We start from the raw sequence: 20,934 nt of genomic DNA, 5'->3' as shown, positions 1-20,934 counted from the left end.
GTCAACTTCATTTTTGTGACCGATATTGGACATGTGTTCAAATAACCGAGTCTTGAAACATCTGGCAGTGTGACCAATATAGGTTAACCCACAAGGGCACGTCATCCCATATACCACTCCTCTTGTTTCACATGTTGTAAAAGAGCGCAATTTCACCACTCTTCTGCCAGGAACTTGTGCAGCCGTGCCTTCTTGCATAACACCACAAGCTGCACATTTCCCACAATGAAAATGACCCACCTCTCCCTCCTCCTGGACAGTCCAAACGTCAGCCTTGCACAGGATATCATTTAAATTCCTATTATGTGTATAAGCAATCTTATACTCTTGATCCTGAAAACATGCGACTGTTTGCATCATAGGCCAGATGTTCCTGATCTTTCTGCCTAAACTTTGTGCCACTGTAGAAAACTTCATAATACATGGAATAACTTTGTCATCTGAATCTCATGTGTGATATTGCAACAGTTGTTCCCTTGGACTGAACCGAAACCACAACGCACATAGCACGACTAGTCAACGACCTCTGTGCATGGACTACAAGAAACTTCTTAAAACTGAACAAACTAAAGGCCATAGTTCTATGGTTCAGAAATTATAACACTTTACCTTACACAGACCTGATACTGACGACTGGCGAAACGCTCAAACTGGAATGGACCTCAAAGGTTCTAGGTGGGATCCTCAACTCAGATCTCACCTGCAGAGACCAAATAAACTCCTTGGTCAGGAAATTTTTCTTCAGGCCCAGGCAGTTGAGAGCAATCAGACCACTGCTGAGCCAATCCAGCTTCAGAACAATCACTCAGGCGGTCTTTCTCCCCTACCTAGACTACTGCAACTCCTTATATGCAGGCATTGTAGAATATGATTGCAAAAGATTACAACTGCTCCAGAACACAGCAGCAAGACTGATTTTCCAAAAGGGCAAATATGAAAGCATCTCTCCACTCCTGAAGGAGTTCACTGGCTCCCTATGAAGAGAAGAATACAGTACAAGACAGCTTGCATGGTACACAAAGCCATCTACGGGGAGAACTCCACAAGACATCTCAGACTTCACAGTCAAACACTTCTTCCTCAAGGCAAGAACACTCCCAATGGTACAAAACCTTCAGAAAGAATCTTAAGACCCATCTTTTCTCCTTAGACCTATAGCGAAATCCAAGGAGCCAACCCCCTGCTCTTTCCTCATGTCCAGTCTCTAAATCTTGTTGTAACCCTTTGATTCCCCCAATTCTACATCCAATGTACATGTCCAGATCTTAAATCTGTTGTAAACCGCAGTGAATCCTAGTGGAAAACTGCGGTATAGAAGAAAAGGTATGGTATGGTAAGAGGGCAAAGGATGGCGGTGAAAGGGGAAAGACGAAGAATAGCCTGAGAAAATACTTTTTCATGGAAAGGGTGGTGAATATGTGGAGTGGCCTCCCAGTGGAACAAGTATGTTGAATCACTAAGGGAATGGAGGGGATAGTAGATGGTATGGTTAGGCAGACTAGATAGATCATTTGGTCTTCATCTGCCTTCTTTTTCTCTGTTTCTAAGTTACTTTCCCCACCTTTTATAAGTTGCACTGGAGGTTTCTAGCGCAGGCCATCAAGGTAAGTGCTCCAACGCTCATAGGAATTCCATGATGTTGAAGCATTAACTATGCCAGTTTATGTTAAAAACATCTAGTATAGCTTGATAAATGGCCCTTTATGTGTTATTATGCACTTAGAATTATCAAGGTAATCAATATTACATTTAATTCTGGTTGCCGTATCTCAAATAAAATATAGCAGAATTAGAAAAGGTTCAAAGAAGAGTGACTAAGATGGTAAAGGGGGTGGAACTCCTCTTGTATGAGGAAAGACTAAAATGGTTAGGGCTCTTCAGCTTGGAAAAGAGACAGCTGAGGGGAGATATAATTGAAGTCTACAAAATCCTGAGTGGAGTAGAATGCGAACAAGTGGATCGATTTTTCACTCCATCAAAAATTACAAAGACTAGGGGACACTCGATGAAGTTACAGGGAAATACTTTTAAAACCAATAGGAGGAAATGTTTTTTCACTCAGAGAATAGTTAAGCTCTGGAACGCATTGCCAGAAAACGTGGTAAGAGTGGTTATCGTAGCTAGTTTTAAAAAGGGGTTGGTCAGGTTCTTAGAGGAAAAGTCCATAGTCTGCTATTGAGACTAGGGTCGGCCATGATTTATGTGAATCCATAAGAGAGGTTCTATGTGCAGATTTCATCTTGAGGGAGAGATTTTGAAAACTTCTGTAAACATATAAGTTACATAAGAACCGCCATCTCCGGGTCAGACCTTCGGTCCATCAAGTCCAGTGATCCGCACATGCGGAGGCCCAGCCAGGTGTACACCTGATGTAATTTTAGTCACCCATATCCCTCTATGCCTCTCGTAAGGAGATGTGCATCTAGTTTGCTTTTAAATCCTAGGACGGAGGCTGTTATAGGGGAAATCACCCTTCAGGGATTCAAGACAAGGTTGAATAAGTTCCTACTGGAACAGAACATATGCAAGATGGACCACTGGTCCGACCCAGCATAGTAACCCGCAGGAGGACCTCCCACCACTGCTCTAACAGACAGTCCCGATCTAATTTGCTATCTTGGCCCCATCCTTGCATAAAATCTTTTCAAAATTGCCTGTTAATTTTTTTTTTTTTTATTAAGAAAACTAATTGAGAGAGGGCCCTACATAACTCTGCATAAGGGGGATCTTGTTACAGCCTGGCTCTGCATCTCTCTCTGTATCAAGCCCTTAAAATCTACACTACAAGATAGAAGTCCCTATTAGCTGTGTTTTAAGGAGCATCGCGGGACAGATGCGTAATTGAACATTCTTCCAACCATAATTATGAGCGGTGTATTCATTATGCAGCCATGCTGTGAAGGAGCCCTGCTTTTGAATATCTGTGATTTAGGTGAGATGTGATGAAGAGCACCCTCAGCCAAAGGAAGGATTAGTGAATGCGAGAGAAGACAAATGAGAGAAATTAACAGAAAAAGAACAGTAATTTCCAGGCTGCAGCAGTAAGTAGCACGATCAACGAAGCTGAAATGTGATACAACAGCTTTTAAACAATAAAAAAACACAAACATATATGATATTCATTGATAAAATGCTCTAGCATTTCAGGCAACAGAAATAAAGCCTGCCTTCATGAATTATTCATGAGGCCTGATTTAGGAGCATCGTTATTTCTGGTTCCCCAGAGAGGAATAGCAGGTAGAAAAAAGCGGCAGAATAGGGGCTGGTGTTGTTTTAGGCCTGAAGCCTCTTACAGCACTGGAAAACTGTTCAATATTAACATCACAGTGAGGTCGATTTTCCAAGTCCTAACCAGGACGTTTTTTAATAATTCCTAGCATCCTGTTTGCTGTTTTGGCCGCCGCCTCACATGGGAGGAAGGTTTCAGCGTATTATCTACAATGACACTCAGATCCTTTTCTTGGGCACTAACCCCCAAGGTGGACCCTAAAATCCGGTAACAATGATTTGGGTTATTCTTCCTAATGTGCATCACTTTCCATTTGTCCACATTAAATTTCATCTGCTACTTGGATGCCCAGTCTCCCAATCTCCCAAGGTCCTCTTACAATTTTTCACAGTCCTCTTACGATTGAACAACTTTGTGTCATCATCAAATTTAATTATCTCAGTAGTTATTCCCATTCTCTTTCTCAAAGGACCCTCAGCCACAAGAGGGCATCCGCTCAAACTCAGGGGCGGGAAATTTAATGGCAACACCAGGAAATATTTCTTCACCGAGAGAGTGGTTGATCCTTGGAACGAGCTCCCGGTGCAGGTGATCGAGGCAAACAGCGTGCAAGAATTTAAGAGCAAATGGGATGCCCATGTGGGATCCCTTAGAGGGTTAAGCCAAGGGAACCTGCCACCAGGAGTGGGATCCCTAGGATAGTAGACTTGGGGGTGGGTCAGTAGAGTGGGCAGACCTGATGGGCTATGGCCCTTATCTGCTGTCATCTTCTATGTTTCTATCTCTAGATCATTGATAAATATGTTTAAAAGCAGTGGTCCCAGCACAGACCCCTGGGGAACCCCACTATTTAACCATTTGAGAAAGAACCAAATAATCCTCTCAGAGCTTGTAAATAAGTAATACTGCTCAAGATTTATTGGGATTGCTTGTCTACTGCAAAAATCTTCAATCCTTTTGTCACAGTTAAAGGGGAAAGAGCCTTAGATCCCCGTGCTTTGTGAAATGTAACAACCACTCTGGCTCAAACAGAATAAATTCCTCAACATGCGCTATGGTTTCACTCTTATACCCTTAACGCACAGAAAAATAAAAATCATCTTTGGACAGGGTGTTGTAATAAGTGCTCCTGCCGTCTCTGCCAGTAGTCCCTTCACCATCATTTATCTAGCTGCCGTTCCGCCTTCCAGTTGCGTCAGGGCTATGGACCAATTTTTTATAAAAGATAATAAAGAGAATTAGCAGGAAACACATTAAGCAGCAGAGAAAACATTCTCCAACAATACTTCAGCTTACTGTGGGCAAAGATGGCCAGAGTTAACTATGGCAAAAGGATTGAAGATTTTTGCGGTAGATAAGCATTCCCGATAAATCTTGAGCAGTATTACTTATTTACAAGCTCTGAGAGGGGTATTTTGTAGATCCCCACTATTTACCTTTCTCCATTGAGAATATTGACTATTTAAACCAGTGGTCTCAAACTCGCAGTCCGCCAGATACTATTTTGAGGCCCTCGGTATGTATATCATAATCACAAAAGTAAAATAAAACAGTTTCTCTTTAGTTATAAATTATAATATTATTATTAAGACTTAGCCAAAAGGAAAGATTTATAAACTATAAAGAGTTTTACCTCATTTCTTTAATAAGACATGAACTATTTTTTTCTGAGGCCCTCCAAGTACCTCCAAATAAAAATATGGCCCTGCAAAGGGTTTGAGTTGGAGACCACTGATTTAAACCCCTCTCTGTTTTCGGTCTTTCATCCAATTCTCAATCCATGACTTCCTGTCTCATGACTTTCTAATTTCCCAGAGTTTATTGATAGCCTCCTTGTTCCTTATTATCCCGCTAAATCCCTTCGTTCTATATCCCAAAATCTCCTAGTTGTACCATCTTTAAAACTAATTAATACATTGAGATCCAATAATTTCACCGTCACAGCACCTTCCTTTTGGAATTCGCTGCCTAATCACTTACAAATGGAATCGTCGATAATGAAAGCCCACTGAATTATCAGAGGGCTCATAATATTGGCGAGCCCTGCAAAACATTGAAAAGGTAAAAGTGCAGGGGGGGTAGGAAGGGGTCTTCGGATGATTGGGCGAAAGAGTGGAAGTGAGGTGGGGGAAAAGTGGAAAGATGGGATTGGTGGAGGAAATTGGAATGTTTGTAAAATCGTGGGGATATTGAGTGATTGGTGGGAGCGATAAGGGTGGAGATTGGTGGAAATCGGGCGGGAGAATTGTTTGGTGTTTGTCTGAAGGAGGTGGGGTGTGAGGAGGGTAGGCATTTGAGGGGAGACGGAAAATAATTTTGAAGTAGAGTGGGTAGTAGAGGTATTTTGCTAGTTGCCCACCCTTCCCTCCCTGTCATGTTGAGTTGATATTTGGAGGGGGCGTGGGTGATTATTGGGGCTTTGGGGCATGGAGCTTGGTTTGTGGTTTATGGTTGGGGTGTGGTTCATCTGGGGATGTAAAGTGGGGTGGGGGGGTGGGGGGGGGGTCGCAGCTTTGTGGAAATGGGAAGGGGAATCCTTCCTGGCATCCAGGGATGTGGGAAAATAAGTAATGAAGTTATAATGTTGTAGACTCTGTGCGGCACCGCCACAGACAGATGTGAGACCGGGCGACACCGCAGGTCTTGCAAATGGGTTTATTGGAATTGCATTTAAGATATGGGGAGTTGGGGGCAGAGCAGCTAGGTAGTGACCGACTAGCTGTTGGGAAAGGAAACTGGAAGGGCGCCAAGGAAGAGAGGGATAAAAGTTGATGTACAATGTTATTTGTTGAAATGATTTAATAAAACTGCGGCCAAATTTTCTGCCAATAAGTGTTAGTAGTTTTATTAAGTGTTTGAGTTATTTGTTTGCATGGTGCGAGTCCAAGTGTTAAGCAATTTAAAACAAAACTCAAAACATTTTTATTTGAGGATGCTTTTGGATAAAACTGTCCTTTTTAGGACTAAATCAACTATTGTCCCTACCCTTCCCTATTGTTTTACCCTTAAGTGTGCTTTCTTCAAATATTGTAGTTCAGTCCTTTTTCCCCAATTGTGTGCAGTTAGTATATGTGTTTTGTTAATTTCTATTAATCCAACATTGGTTTGTATAATATTTTAACTCTAATTTGTCTTGTTTCTTTTAGAGATATCTTTTTATTATTGATGTACACTGCCTAGAAATTGGAATAAGCGGTATAAAAAATGTTTTAATAAACTTGAAACTTGAAATGCCTTTTGAAAATCCAAATACACAGTATCAACCGGTTCATCTTTATCCATATGTTCATTCACCCCTTCAAAGAAATGCAGTAGATTGGTGAGGCAAATCCATGTTGGCTTTCTCTCATTAATTAATGCTTATTTATATGCTCTATCAAATCGTGGTACTGGGGTTATTCCATAATAGTAACAACCAATAGGGAGTATAAGCTTTATAAACCCTTATTCAGTTGATATGATCCTCAACACCACTCAGAGTTCAAGAAGTTTCATTACTCTAAGCTTTAGGTGTTCAATTTTCATCAGCTCAGCAAAAATATTTGTATATATACATAAGTCATTTTTAGATAGATAGATTTTTAAATAGTTATATCATTTAATAATTAGATGTATATATTTTAAGTTAGCTTATACTTAGCTTAATTCTTGTGGTCTAAATCGGGGACATGAATTCACCGACATGTTTCACTAGTAAGCTTTCTCAAGGTGAAGTCCCTAATAATAAACAGAATAAACAGAAATTAGAAAATGAACTACCTGTTCTATATAAACATGAGAAAAAGGAAAACCTCTGATTCAAATCGCCAAAAACATAGACCACTTCCTCCATGAAGATGGCGGCAGTGTATTTTGAGCTCAGCTGATAACCCGGAAGTTCAGGAAATTGACTGACCAAGGGTGAAATCAGTTTCACTGGGACTTTTACATGGGCCAAAATGTCAAAGTCTCTCAGACCCTGCACAACAGGCATTCTGGTAAGTAAAAAATGCTTGGCGTGGGTCTACTCCCTCCCCCTTGTACCAGTTTCTCAGCAATAACATTTATTCAGACTCCATCTCCTCACACAACATTCCAGTTTAAAAAAACTCCCAAAACTTTGGGATTCCAGTGGTACCTCCAGAAATTTTATGTAACACCTCTTTCTGGGCTGCTCAGTGTCTGGGGCCCAACCTGACTGGAGTCCCATGAAGGCAGTTTCTGTCAGTCCCTCACACGGTTAGCCTCCACCTGGGGAAGAGAAGTGTTAGTGGATGGGTTCACCCTTTTCTACCCTCAGGAAAAATCCAAAAAAGCCTCTGCGAACAAGGTTGGCTAATAAATTAAACTGTTTTATTTGAACTATGTTCATAGGCCTAATCCATAACAAAATTATCAGGATCAACTTTTAACAATTCCAATACTTCCACTCTTAAACCAGATAATTCAACAGCGTTTGTATCCTATTCAGATATTGAAACCCTTTCTTTATAGACTTTTGAACTTTTAACTCTCAGTTCAAATCCAGCATGTCTTAACCCTTTGAGCCCTTTAGTCCTACCTGCCAACACTCCTCTCAAGCTTCTTAGCTTAGGCACTAGGTAGGCCTGGCTGTGTACCTAGATCTCTCTTTCCATTTCCAATCCACCCTCGCCCATTCCCAAGTTCTCACCCAATCCATGGAAGCTATTAGTTGTAGGTGGGTGCTGTGAGCTTGTCCCTGTTGCAGTCTCCTGGTGGTTATGCCTTGGCTCTGAGGGCCCTCCCTACAGTGCTCCACCTCTAGCCTCCAGGGAGCCTTCTCCTTTGTTGGACTGCTGGTGCCGATCCCACCCCAGTGGCATGGTGCCTATGTTGGGTTACTAGTGCCGATTTGCACTCCGGTAGCCTTCTCCTTCTTCAAGAGGAGCTTTGTGTAGCTCCTTGCTGGGGTCCCAGCCCTCAACAGGGCTCAGCAACCACCAGTAACAGGGCTTTCTCTAGATGGCTGCCTCCAGAGGCCTTTATTTTTCTTCCCTTGGCTGCTCCCAAGGACTGCTGCTCTTCTGTCTAGAGCTCTCTGCTCCCAAGGGCCCCTAGTGGTACACCTCTGCTGGTACACAGCATGCCAGCTTTTAAAAGAGCTCAGTGTGGGCCAGTGACAGATTTTCCAATCTAGGAAGTTATCTCCCAAATGAATATAATGCACAATATGACTCTATCCAGTGACTCTCTTTCAGCATGTTGACTCTGTTATCCCCACCGTTTCTTCTACCTTCTGAACTTGTGGGCAGTACATATCCACTTCTAGTATTCTGACTCAGCTCGCTCAGGTCACATCTCCACATTCATTTGAGCCCACAAGGTCTATTTGCATTCATTGAATAACCTCTTGAAATGCATAACATTTCACCCAAGTGTCTGGGTGTTCATCCCTCAGTGATTGATTTGCAAATGGAGTTACCCACCACCTCTGCACACTTAGCCGTGTAACTTTCATAAACTGGATACAATCCTCCTGTAGTCAGATCAGTGGCAGACAGAAACCCCTTAGCACAAACATATAACTGCTGGTTTCAAACCCTCCTCTGTCAGAAACCTACTCCCGAGGGGGTTGAGGGGTTCACTTGTATTTGACTTTGTTTCTGTCATATTGCTGACTTTCTGAGGTTTTTCCATTTCAGTTTTTTGCGTGACCAAGGTGCGGTGTTTTCCTAGCATGGATCCTAGTTTCAGTAGAGAGATCTTGTTGCAGTCCATTTTCTAAGTCTCTGCTGTGTTCATAAGAAGCTCCTATCATCCCTTGATTAATGACACATTCACCCTAAAAAAAACATGTTAAAGGTCTGCCCGAACTCCTCTTTTTGATTCATCCCCAGCTAACACGAGTGGTACCATCAATTGCCACTTCTAGCTTTCACCTAAGCCCAAACGTCAGCTGCAAGCTGCAGTCAGTAAGTAGCTGTGATATTATCTGTCAGTGATTTGTGTCTCTGGATTAAGGCTAAATGAACCAGGGTAAATTCCTTCTGGTGTAGACGTAGAGACACGCAGGTAACTCAGACCCTATGTAAGCTCCAAAACTGGAGATATCGACTGCCTTGCTTTAACATTGCAGTGCCTTAATTAACTGCCAAGATCAGAAACGGACGTCATCTGTTGGGTTTAGGAGCATTCACGAGTGTAGGGAACATATGGCATGGGGGCTTGATATGTTGACGTATCTATTATCCTCCCGACAAATTACGTCTCTATCAGCAACAACAATTAATCAAAAGGTATGACAGGCAAAAACCTTTGAAAATAATGTAAGTTACTGCTGCCAGATGGCAGAGAATAGTAACTATGCCTAATAAGACAGTTTGTCTAAGATCAGGCGTTTTACCAGATGTTTCTGCAACCAAGGAGCCATAAATTACTGCCATTGTAGATGACCATGAGCAAAGTAAAGAACTTAGTGACAGAGGAAATGTTTTCACCCTAAAAAACGGGCTTTGAGAAGATGAAAGGCCAGAACTTTCTATTTAACCCCGGTTCTTTAAATTATGGGCTAATACTGAGCCCGTGGTGATCAGCGGTTTTTTAAATACAAGCCACCATTCAGTGACCAGTGCCCAGTTAGTGGCAGCCACAGAATATCTGGATTTCGAAGTCAGTGTTGTAGTTGTATCTGAATAACAAGATAATCTATTCACGTACACTTTGGTCAGCATTTTCTGGGTCCAGTGTTATGCAGTCACTTATCCAGATAGTGCTGAGACACAGATGCCCACTTACATTGGCTACCACTGCCACAATCTTAGAAAATGGTGGCCCCCAGAAACACCTGGTGAATCATGGGATGCAATGAGTACGGTCAGTATGCTTTATAAGGGAATTTTTCCTGATTTGCTAGTTGAGTGGAATCTACTAGATAAGCAGTAAGGCCAACTGACTCCACCCAGTTTACTCCCACAATGCACCAGGTGGGGGAGTAGGTGGCACCATTTTTCAATATGGCAGTACTGGAGGCAACAGTGAGAGGGCATTATTCCTGCCTCTCAAGGTACATCCTGGGGAGATGCTGAGTACATGTGGGGGTGCCACTAGTTATGAGGACATTTGTTTTTGTCAGGGGAGAGAAGGGATGCCCTGGTCAGTTGGCTCAGCTTAGGAGGTGGGAGGTACCTGAGACAGTGGAGAACAATAAGTCAGGGGGAGGCTACTCAGGTTGGGATGCTGGTGCAGAAAGATAACTGCCATGGATCTGGTAACTGTGCACCCGAGACCACTATTTCTTTTCCTGCCTTCATTTCAAGGCAATGTGTGGCTATGTATGCCATGCAAGCTAAAGCCTACTTAACCATGTTATTACGTTGCTTGACCAGTAATAGGCATATGTGCCATCAAGTAACCACTCAGATGAGTTGGTGCTAGGAATCCAGCCAATGGGAATACAATGGGGGCGGAGCACTGAAAGACAGCTCTAGTCAGAGACTCTGGGTAGGATCCAGCCAATGGGAAGGTCTTGGGGACGGAGCACTCGAAGGCAGATTACGGGAAGGGAGAAGATGATCTGGGGACAGTTTCTGTGCTGTGGAAATGAAACTTCTGTATATGGTGGGAGGCGGAAGAGAAATGAATGCCTTCTAACTTATCTATGGGGTGAACTGTACACATGCTGATTAAGGAAACATAGAAAGATGATGGCAGATCAAGGCCAAATGGCCCATCCGCAGTAACCATTCTCTCTTTCTCTCTCCAAGAGATCCCACGTGCCTATGCCAGGCCCTTTTGAATTCAGACACAGTCTCTGTCTCCACTACCTCTTCTGGGAATTTTCCCTTTCAAGCTGCCATCCCCTCTCACTTGATCTGCTGATCAGAGACACACAGAAAGCAAATAAGCAAAGCAAAGTGGGAAGGTCGAGATGTTCCAGTAACATAAAAACATATAAAGACCTTTGTTTTGTTTACGAATCTGAACTTTTTTTAAAATTAAATTTTGCCCCGGAATCCGAACGCTGCTTTGGAAACTGCAAGCGTTGCTCAGCCCAAAGCTTCCCCTCTGATGCAGCTTCCTGTTTCTGCCTGGGAGGGAAGCTTTGGGCTGAGCACCGTTTGCAGTTGCCATTGCCGATCTTGCTGTCTATGCCGGTGGGGGGGGGGGGGGGGGCCCCATTGTGCTGCCTCTGTTAAATTTATTGCAAAATCTGAGTTTGTGGGACCAAGGAAAATTGTCTTGGAACTCGAACATTTTGGAACAGATTAAGTTTGGATTCCTGTATTTGATTGCTTCCGTGGAGATTTCCTGCCACTTCTAATGATCCAGAAAGCAAATGCATGCACACACGTGAACAGACACATGGCATGCTTTTCCCACTTTCCTTTATTCTTCCAGAGGTTCTGCCTTAGAGCTCTGCCACTGGGGTCAGACTAGAGCTATTTACCTCCAGCCAGGTCTGCTTCTTGCCTGCTGGTACTCGCACCTCCTCGGGCAAATCTGTAGGGAGAGGAGATGGGTTTCATATGCAGCCTTTCTGTGTTTACAGGAACTTATTTTGTACTTGGGGCAATTTGAGGGGGTTAAGTGACTTGCCCAGAGTCATGAGGAGCTGCTGTGGGAACTGAACCCAGTTCCCCTGGTTTGTAGGTCACTCCAGCAACCACAAGAGACACATCGCCTATCGATGTTCTCCATATGTACCTCTGTAGTTCAAGGCAGGTGGCAAATAGATTCCCCAACAAAAGAGTAACCAAGTATTCAACTAACATTACTGCCTGACATGATGCATATCAATACTAAAGTCAAGAACATCCTATTAAGTTGAGTTGTTTCCTAAGCAGACACGTTTCACTTTCCTGTTGCTTCATAAACCAGATCCCCATCGCTCTACGTGCATGTGGCCCTAACATCTTATGAACCACAGAGCGAGGGGAAGCTCAGCCAATGTACACGAAGGAAAATGAAGCAGGGAGCAGTGACAAGTTGCTGAGGCTCCTGCTCTCGCCGGAAGGTCTAGTTTACTTTTGACTATTTCTGCAATTCTAGCTTTTTCCCCTTTTCCCTTCCTCAGCCCAAAATATTTTTAATGTACATCACTTAGATTTCTTTTCAAAAATGTTGAAGTATATGAAATAGAATCTAAACCTGAACCAGAGTCCCAAAATCCAATTCAGTACAGCGGGCTAAGGAGCATTATGTAGTCAATAGTTCAAAAAGCAGTAGACAGGTCCAGGAGGACAAGGGTAGCGTACAGGCCTTTCGATCTGGCTAGAAAGAGGTCACAGAAAATTTTGACAAGAGCAGTTTTTGTACAATGAGGGCAAAAGACAGCTAGAACAATCTGAGATGAAAGAAAGCTAGGAGATTGCATTTGATAAAATATCTTTTTGGTGCTGGTCCTCAGGCTGCCCTTTTTACCATGGACTGAGGGGGGCAGCGATGCTTCAAATCTCCTCAGAGCTGTCAACAGATAACAGACCAGCAGAAACATAGTTTCCTAATACAAATATTGATTTACCCCTAATCAGCTTTCAGTCTGTCAGTTAAAATCAATTGGAAGATATTCTTGTAGGCACATGAGCAATGTCAGGCCCGACAGAACATATTATGGGATTCTAAATTATTTTTGCTTCCCTGCAGGGATGATACTGTCTTTAGAGAGAGAGAGAGAGAGAGAGAGAGAAATTGTACTTCTTGTCTTGTTGGGTTCTTGAATAGCCCCAGAAGAAATCTTGTGGAAAAGAGCTGCATCCAGGCAGCAGGAGCCTCCCTATTGGGCTGGAGAACAGAGACTAACTTTCAAATGAACCCTGTTCTCGTACCACCTCTGAGCATCCAAGGTTTCACTGGACAGTGAGGCTTTGCTGAGTCCATTGATCCCTAATTCTGTATCCGTGCTTTGCAGTGAGATGGAAGCTATAGGATAAGATCCAGTAAAGCACTTGGTTCCATCCTAGGGGGATTGAGCTCACTTGTGGAATGATTTAGGTCATTTTTCCTTTCCTCTGAATCTACTTTTCAGGCATCAGCAAGACAAGGTGGATGTAACATCAGATTTTCTATCAGTCTCGCCTCTGGTAAGGGCTCAGAAATAACACTGGATGATATCTGATCCGTGGTTGCCTCCATGACCAAGTTGTGTGTTCCTTTTGTTTCACAAAAACATCTTAAATCTCAAGTTATTGAATCGAATTCGTCCACGTTGACTCCTAAAGAAGATGGACTTGAGAAAGATGTAAAGAAAAATTCAGGAGATTCAGCCTTGATGTTAGATAAAACTAGAGAACATTTCGGGGCCTTTTTACCAAGCTATGGCCACTTTTTCTATTTTGTCGATAATGGCCATAAGCTAATTTTCTCATTTGCACCTAAGCCCTTCTGCCACCTATTTTGTAGGTCATAAGCACCCAAATGCTAATCCTGCATTAATCAGTTAGCGTACAAAAACGCACATGTGCTAACTGATTAGCTTAGCCACGCCCACATATACTCCCAGCACTAAAAAATAAATTTCACATAAGAACATAGGAATTGCCATGTGGGACAGACCAAAGGTCCATCAAGCCCAGGGTCCTGTTTCCAACCCAGGTCCCAAGTATCTAGCTAGTACATTTTAAGTAGCAAAACAAATTTTATGCTGCAAGAGAGAATTTGTCTGCACGTCAAGAGACAGCAAGACAAGATGGAAATCATCAAGTTTTCAAGCTCCAGTTGCTTATGGACTTTGAATGGATATGTGGCACTATTAAGTTTAGTAGCAATAGTGATACCTACAGATACCAGACAGAGAGTGTTCTGTCCTCACATTCATGAAAGCAGATTGCTTAAGATATGTAAACAATGTACACGGTAGAGAGCTAAGTAAGCTCCCAGTGTGCATTGCTGCAGCCCCCTTTCTCCTGCTTCTTCTTGTGTGTGTGAAGAAAAGCAGCCTCCATGTTAAATAGCACATGGCTTAAAGAGCATTGTTGTCCTATCACGTCTACACCTTTGAATCTTCTAGTCTAATTACAGCTTAGTTTCATAAGTTAAGAATATAAGAACATAGGAATTGCCAGACTAAAGGCCCATTAAGCCCAGGATCCTGTTTCCAACAGTGGCCAACCCAGGTTTCAAGTATCTGGCAAGATCCCAAGAAGTAAAACAGATTTTCTGCTGCTATTCCTAGAAATAAGCAGTGGATTTCCCCAAGCCATCTTAATAATGGCCTATGGACTTCCATTTTAGGAATTTATCCAAACTTTTTTTAATCCCTGCTAAGCTAACTGATTCCACCACATTCTAGAGTTTAATTACACATTTTGTAAAGAAATATTTTTGTCAGTTTGATTTTAATCTACTAAGTAGATTCATTGCATGGCACCTACTCCTATTATTTTTGGAACGAATGAACAAGCGATCCCCATCTACCCTTTCCACACCATTCAGTATTTTACAGATGTCTACCATATCACACCTGAGCTGTCTCTTCTCTAAGCTGAAGAGCTCTAGCCACTTTAGCCTTTCCTCATAGGGAAGTCGGCCTGTCCTTTTTATCATTGTTGTCACCCTTCTCTGTACCTTTTCTAATTCCGCTATATCTTTTTTGAGATACGGCGACCAGAACTGCACACAGTATTCAAAGTGTGGCCATACCATAGAGTGATGCAAGGGCATGATAACATTTTCATCTTTCTTTTCCATTCCTTTCCAACATTCTATTTGCTTTCTTAGCAGCCGTCGCACTTTGAGCTCAGGGTTTCAACGTATCCTCAACAATGACACTTAGATCCTTTTCCTGGGCAGAGACTCCTAACACAGAATCCAGCATCACATAGCTATAGTTCGGGTTCTTCGTTCCCACATGCATCACTTTGCACTTGCTCACATGAAACATCATCTGCCATTTTCCAAGTCTTCCAGTCTCAGAAGGTCCTCTTGCAATTTTTCATAATCATCTTGCAATTTAACAACTTTTTCTCATTATTTATTTTAAAATGTTCTATAAAAACAAAATCAGACAAACATGAACAAATAATCCTTAGAGACCAAACTATAAAAATGAAAGCCAAGGCTTATACAAATAATCATAACAAGTTCCTCAACCAACAGTCATAAAAGATCATTATCTTAAAAAAGGCATTTACAAATAACTGTCTTAAGTAGTTTTCTGAAACTGCCCCTTTCACAACCTTTTTGTAATTGGCTAACAAGTGAATGCCACAATTTAACCCCTGAACAGCCAAAGGTCATTTTACTGGTCTCAACATACTTTGGATAAGCATTTGTTTTCAGAACGCAAAGATCCATTTGCTAAATAATTGGTCATGTTGCTCTTAAATACGAAAATTGATGGCAAATCACTACTGCTTTATACTGAACTCGGAAAACAACTAGTTATTCCCATCTCTAGATCATTGATAAATATGTTAAAAAGCAGCGGTCCCAGCACAGACCCCTGGAGAACCCCACTATGTACCCTTCCACGACAGTACTACTACTATGAAGTATTTCTATAGCACTACCAGACATACGTAGTGCAAAGAAGACAGCCCCTGCTCCATAGAGCTTACAATCTAAACAGACAAGACAGACAAACAGGATGGCATGGATACAGTTAAGGGGAACGGTTAATCTGCTGGCTGGGTTGGAGGGCAGTGGAGAGTAGGGTAATGGATTGAAGGCGATGTCAAAGAGGTGGGTTTTCTGTCTGATTTTAAACATGGGAAGCGAAGGGGCTTGATGGACAAACTCAGGTCATTTATTCCAGGCATAGGGGGCAGCTAGATGAAAGGAACAAAGTCTAGAATTGGCAGTGGAGGAGAAGGGTAACGCTACGAGTGAGAGAACCGAGTTCTCTGGGAGGTGGATAAGGAGAGACATGAGAGGAGAGATACTGAGGGGCAGCAATGTTGTGGACTGGCAGCTTCTCTAGTAGGTGACACAGAAATAAATGACTCTGGCAAGGAAGGAGAGGGAGAGTTTGAGATGGGAAAGGTACAACATTAACAAGGACTCATTGATCTCACAGTACTTCCAGGCATGGTGACGGGAACCTCTTTAGGAAATATTGTGACAAGTATAATTAAGCATTATTGCTTGTGTGGACAGGTAACACTACGCGGCAAGTACATAAATGCTGCTTCCACTGTAAAAATCAATGTTTGCTGCACACTGGCCAGTAATTTCTCTTAACAATTGATCTAGTCAACGTTTGAGCTGTATATTCAGCTGCCACTGTCCTCCTCTGGCTCTGGAGAACCCGATTTAAGACATCTCAGAATCGAGGCGGGTGGGGTCCACCGAGAGCAGCTGAAGCCATGGAGTAATCACAAAATTATAGCTGCTAGGAATGAGCATTTTGCAACGGAGCGAGTCAAGGTTAATTGTCTTTAATCGGGAGTTCTGGCTGGAAGTTGACAGGGCTGCATTCTCATTTTCTGTTGAACTGATTTATCAATGTTTTCCCCACAGGCAAAGACTCGGAGAAAATGTCTGATGAAGGAAAAACAATCCCAATCCGTTTTACACAATGTGCTGACAATGCGAGAGCAAACGGAAAGTTTATGAAGTTATGTTTAATAAGGGCTTCTGCAACAATAAGGCAAGCTGTTAATTGCTTTTGAATGTCAGGTTCTTTTTAATGCTACTTGCGGATCCTCCTGAAGGTGTTCCATGCAATCCAGGAGCATCACAACAGAAGGGCCTTAAGAAAAAACGACCTTGCTATGAAGTGGCTAAAAATAACCCAAACTCTGGCCAAATCCAACGTAGCACAGTCTCATCCTACATAAGGATATAGGAATAACCCTACTGGGTCAGACAAACGGTCCATCTAGCCCAGTGTCTTTTTCCACAGTAACAAATCCAGATCACTTTACCATCAACCGAGGAGGCTTTCTTTGATTGCCTTATGAGACTCACACAAAAGTCCCGAATCACTATCATGTACCCTGTCCTTCTAAGAAATTTAGTTTCCAGGTAAAACTCATTACATAAATCTTCTAAAATTGCTACCCTGAAATAATTGACTGAAAAACCAAATCCCTCTATGCTGCCACTCTGTCCAATTAAGAACCGCCTGGTCGCTCTCTCATGACTGAAACAGCCCATAAACGCTCCTATTCGCACCTTAATGACCTCCACTACCTAACTAACAGAACTCAAATGCCACTCTCAGTATAACTTAAATGTTCTCCCTAACTTAAATGTGTGACAAGTTTCAAGTTTATTGATTTTTAATATACCGACCATCTAGCTGGTTTACAATAAAAGATAAAATACAGTAAAATTATGCTTGTAGATTGTAAAACTAAATAAAAAGAGCAAAAGGGGAAGTGAACAATTAAAGACATTGACAATGACAGACATGAAAGTGGGGTTGATGAGGGAGGGAGGGGGAAAGTTACATCATTAATGGTGAAAAGAGTGTATAAGAAGAGAGAGAGAGAGAAAAAAAAAAGTTTTGAATATGAGAGGGAGGGGGAAGGAAGGAACAGAAGGGAGTGAGGTTGGGTGAATTGGAAATGGGAGATTCATGAGCAATAGAATGCGTCTCGAAATAAGAAGGTTTTCAGATTAGTCTTGAATTTATCAATAAGTTTTTCCTGACGAAGTTGGGAAGGCAAGGCGTTCCATAGAGTAGGAGCGACTACTGAAAAGCTAGTTTTCCTAGTATAGAAGAATGCCTTTATAGAAGGGATGGTTAGTAAATTCTGGTCAGCAGATCTAAGAGTCCTTGATGGGCAGAACGGGATAAGAAGTTTGTCAAGAAAAGATGGTTGACGGGAAGATTTGATTTTGAAGACCAACATGAGTTTTGTAAGTGATACGATGTGTAATGGGTAGCCAGTGTGCTTCTTTCAAAAGAGGGGTGATGTGGTCATATTTCCCTTGCTTATATATAAGTTTTATTGCAGTGTTTTGGATAAGTTGACGACGTCGTGACCAAAATAACTTAAGTGTGCTATCTACTGTAACACAGATGCTGTATTACAAACCATGGTTAAGCCTGTAAAGCAGAAGCTGAACTATCATTTATGTCATGTCTGTAATGGAGTTGCTGCATTATCAATTAAAATATGTCCGTCATAATTGTATTATTGATTGTGTCATGTCTGTCATGTCCTGACCTATATTGTGAATGTACTCTTGTAACTTGTTCTGGGCTTCTTTGGGAGGACGGGCTAAATAAATAAATTTCCGGAGTGAACCATATGGATATATATTCATAAACAGGCCACAATAACCCCAAATCACGAGCTATAAATCTTAATACGGGAGGTATAGCCTGCAAAATCAAGGACTGTGGCACTATCCATTTCATCTGAGCAGTCAATTAACCACATAAAGGAAATGGAGCTGCAATCTCCCTCTCCAGCAGTAGCCATTTGGGTACTTCTATATCTACTGCCGAAGCAAACCAATACACCGTAGAAGCTGTTGGATAAGCAGAATGAAATAGTTCAAAATCTGGAAAATTAAGTCTGCTGAAATCTCTTAACATTTTGAGTTTTTGAAAAGCAACGCATGATGGCCATGGCTTCCCCTTCCATAGAAATCGAAGAATCTTACCCTCCATAGATTTATAAAAATTCTCCAGAAACATAATAGGCCCCATATTCAATATATAATTCACTTTGGGTGTTAACGCTATCTTTATTGCCTCCACCAGGTCAAATATAAAGGGGACCAATGCACAGAGAGATCATCCACCAAGGTAAGCAGCAACTGCTTATTTAACTCCAGCCAACTTTCAATAGAAGGCCCAAACATTTTAATATACTAACTCATTTCAATTGAAGTTCCCCAAGAAGAGACTTTTGTACGTACAGAGATAAAAAGCAGAACCATAGATTGATCCCAATTCATTTTGTAACCCGATATCTTTTTAATGTAACTGGCTAAGCCATGGAGAGTGAGTTTGGTAGACAGATTAAGCCAGAATCTAGCCTGTCCCCACTTGGATTGTAATCACAGCAAGGTGGAGGTAGAGGAATGGCGTAGTGGTTAGCATCATGAGGCCGTGCGCCCAATTCCCGGGCAGCTCCTTGTGACCCTGGGCAAGTCAACCAACACTCCCCTGCCCCAGACACCATAGTTAAGATTATGACAGAGTAGGGAGAAATACTGAATGTAAAGTACTTTAAATAGAAGTGTACATAAATAAGACCCATCCCTATCCCTCTCATCCATTTCTTCAAATTTCCAACTTTATTTATACTTGATACTTTGCATTTAGTGGAAACATCTGGTGTATAATAAAATTAAAGCTGGCTTATAAAATAGATAAAAAGAAGAACGCCATTAATGATAGTAAAGGAAGAAAGAAATTTAGTTCTGCTTGCTCTGATACTACAAGTCAAATACTGTCACCTCCATGTCTCCTGTTGTAAAGAAATCAACCATTAAAATTCCTTTCAAAAAAGTATGTTTTAAGTCCAGTCTTTAGCAGTTTCTACGTGTAAATATTTTGGTAAGTTGTTCCAAAGTGTTGCACCTACTACATTAAATATAGAATCAAGGTAGTCAGTCAGATACACTGCAACAAATGCTTCTACAAACGTAGACATGAAAGGAAGATTAGAAATTGGATTATCATTACCAATGGAGGAAAGACTTGCTTTAGCCTTCATGATGTGGGAGCGTAGCACTGCCTGTTTCCATGATATAGGAAAGACCTCAGTAGATAAACATGTGTTAACAAGGAACGGGAGAGGATTAAATTGGATGCAGAGGATAGTCTCAGGCATGACACTGCCTTAGTCCCACGGTTCACAGATGGTAGGTTAGAAGAATTAAGAGAAACTCTAGCAATTTTGTCAACCAAGTTAACCATAGTTAACCAAGCCGGGGGAGTAATGAAAAATCTTCTTAGCAATGCCAAGAGCAAAATCTTCTATAGAAAGCAGGTGCTGCTTCAAAATAAGCTATGGGTTACAGAGGTAATTCAGGACTGAATAAAAATATAAAGAATTAAAGTTGAGCTGCAAAAGCTTGGAAAGGGTCATTTTTAAAGAAATTTGATTGGAATTATTGCACCAGGAGCACTCAGCATGGCATATTTAGCAGCTTAAAAGGCAAAGACCTTGATGGAACCATGAAGATGCATAGGGGCTGATCTTTGAAAGGCAGAATGTAGGATATTATTCCAGGTATGGACCTGGTTTTCTATCTAGTGGAAAAGAAGAGAAGCAAATAGGAAATAGGTTGTAATGTTGCAAGAAAATATCTGGGGAAAGATTCCACAGATTCTTAATGGCTGAGAGATGAGATGGATAAGGAGCAAGAAATAAAGAGGACATATGTGAATAGTCAAGTGATATTAGATGTGAAGGTGGACTGCTTAATAATGATGTCAAGGGTATGTCCATAAGAGTATGACAAAATTGGTATTATGCAAGAAAGTCAGGAAGTCATTGGTCAATGAATTAGTAGAGTCATTACAGGAGATGTAAGATCCCTAAGGAGGATAAGGAGGTGGGAGGAAGAGAGGATGAGTAGCAACAAGATTGTAAAAAACCTGAAGAGAAGAATGGGAGACTGGAAGGAGGTGGAAAAACAGAAAGAAATCAACAGAAGGGAAGGAAAATGGCAGAACTCCAGAACAGAGGGAGAGTGGTACTCCTGGGTGAATAATAAGAGAAGACCTGCAATGGAACATACACACGCTCGAGAAATGGGCCGCGACATGGCAAATGAGGTTAACGTGGATAAGTGTAAGGTGATGCATATCGGTAACAAAAATCTTATACATGAATACAGGATGTCTGGTGCAGTACTTG

General features: G+C 41.8%; 1 long non-coding RNA gene across 1 annotated transcript in view; it reads left to right on the top strand.

Annotated features, from left to right (window-relative positions):
- LOC117357378 overlaps positions 1 to 20,934 on the top strand; it is a 205,725-nt gene that overhangs the window by 139,529 nt on the left and 45,262 nt on the right. Inside the window, exon 2 of the long non-coding RNA XR_004538792.1 lies at positions 18,825 to 18,869. This is a non-coding gene — a long non-coding RNA (uncharacterized LOC117357378). The remainder of the gene's footprint in view (positions 1 to 18,824; positions 18,870 to 20,934) is intronic.

This window comes from Geotrypetes seraphini, chromosome 1 (assembly GCF_902459505.1).
Source record: "Geotrypetes seraphini chromosome 1, aGeoSer1.1, whole genome shotgun sequence".
Classification (NCBI taxonomy): domain Eukaryota; kingdom Metazoa; phylum Chordata; class Amphibia; order Gymnophiona; family Dermophiidae; genus Geotrypetes; species Geotrypetes seraphini.
The sequence above is the reverse complement of the archived record's forward strand: the minus strand, read 5'-3'. Positions and strand labels throughout refer to the sequence as shown.